The following is a 1,683-nucleotide window of genomic DNA, read 5'->3' as shown; positions in this document are numbered from 1 at the left end:
TTTTTAAGATTTTTACCGACAGGGTCTTGCTGTGTTGCCTAGGCCGGAGTGCAGTGGTGTGATCATAGCGTACATAACCTCCAACTCCTGGGCTCCAGCGATCCTCCTGCCTCAGCCTCCCAAGTAGCTGGGGCTACAGGCACATGCTGACACACGTGACTAAATTTCAACTTTTCTGGAGAGATGGGGTCTCACTAGTGGCCTCAGCCGGTCTCAAACACCTGTCCTCAAGAGAGCTGCATTGGCCTCCTAAGGTGCCATGACTACCGACCAGTGTGCCCCACTGCACCCGGACACTTTGACCCATCTTATTATTTATTTATTTATTATTTTAATTTTTTTTTTCTTTAACAGTCACTTCAGTCTAGCTCTCAGGATATTTATTTATTTTTTGAGACAGAGTCTTGCTCTGTCACCCAGGCTGGAGTGCACTGGCCCAATCTCGGCTCATTGCAACCTCTGCCTCTCAGGTTCAAGTGATTCTCCTGCCTCAGCCTCCCTGTGGCATCTGGGACCATAGCCACGCATCACCACGCCTGGCTAATATTTGTATTAGTAGAGATGGAGTTTCACCATGTTGGGTTGGCCTGGTCTTGAACTCCTGACCTCAAGCGATTGCCTGTGTCAGCCTCCCAAAGTGCTGGGGTTTCAGGTGTGAGCCACTGTGCCCAGCTGACCCATCTTAAAAAGCAGCTCATGACTCGAGTTTGGGCAGTCAGGAAACTGAAGTTTTGGATCCCCCAAACAGAGCACTATTTTCTATTTCTCATGAAAGCTTTATTCTTCCTCCTTTTCATCAACCCCCTTCCGGAGACAGAAGCCACAGCTGGTAACTGAAACTGAAGCTGAGGACAGAAGGTCGGACCCTTACACCCAGGTGAACCACTGGACTGTGCAGGCCTCAGGTTGCCTGCAGGAAAAGTGAGGACATAGCTTTCTGTCATCCCTCTATCGGCAACTCTACAGGGCTGGCCAAAGTCTCAAGTGGATCAGGTACACCACCCGCCTCAAACCATCTCTGTCTAGCACAGGGAAACAGAAATGTCCCCTTGAGGCTGGGTTCCTGGTAGAGAATGTTCAGATAAAAGAAGCTGGGGCTGGGCACGGCGGCTCATGCCTGTAATCCCAGAACTTCCTGAGTCTAAGGCGGGCGGGATCACTTGAAGTCAGGAGTTCGAGACCAGCCTGGCCAACATGGTGAAATCCCATCTCTACTAAAAGTACAAAAATTAGCCTGGTGTGGTGGTGCACACCTGTAATCCCAGCTACTTGGGAAGGCTGAAGTAGGAGAGTCACTTGGACCCGAGAGATGGAAGTTGCAGTTAGCCAAGATCTTGTCATTAAATTAGAGCCTGGGTGAGAAAGAGAGACCCCGTCTCTCTCTCTCTCTTTTTTTTTTTTGGCAGGGGGTGCTTTGAGATGGAGTCTTGCTGTGTTGCCCAGGCTGGAGTACAGTGGTGTGATCTCAGCTCGCTGTAACCTCTGCCTTCCGGGTCCAAGCCAATTCCCCTGCCTCAGCCTCCCGAGCAGCTGGGATTATAGGTGCACGCCACCACACCCAGCTAATTTTTTGTAGTTTAGTAGAGATGGGGTTTCACCGTGTTGCCCAGGCTAGTCAGGAACTCTGGGATTATAGGCGTGAGCCATGGTGCCTAGCCAACCCTGTCTCTTTGAAAAAAAAAA

General features: G+C 50.3%; 1 protein-coding gene across 12 annotated transcripts in view; it reads right to left on the bottom strand.

The window, feature by feature from the left end:
* The window catches only part of MYO9B (myosin IXB), a 132,452-nt gene that overhangs the window by 40,586 nt on the left and 90,183 nt on the right, over nucleotides 1–1,683 (bottom strand). The window lies entirely within an intron of this gene.

Source organism: Cebus imitator, unplaced genomic scaffold (assembly GCF_001604975.1).
Source record: "Cebus imitator isolate Cc_AM_T3 unplaced genomic scaffold, Cebus_imitator-1.0 Scaffold280, whole genome shotgun sequence".
Lineage (NCBI taxonomy): Eukaryota > Metazoa > Chordata > Mammalia > Primates > Cebidae > Cebus > Cebus imitator.
This window is presented reverse-complemented; position numbering and strand designations above follow the sequence as displayed.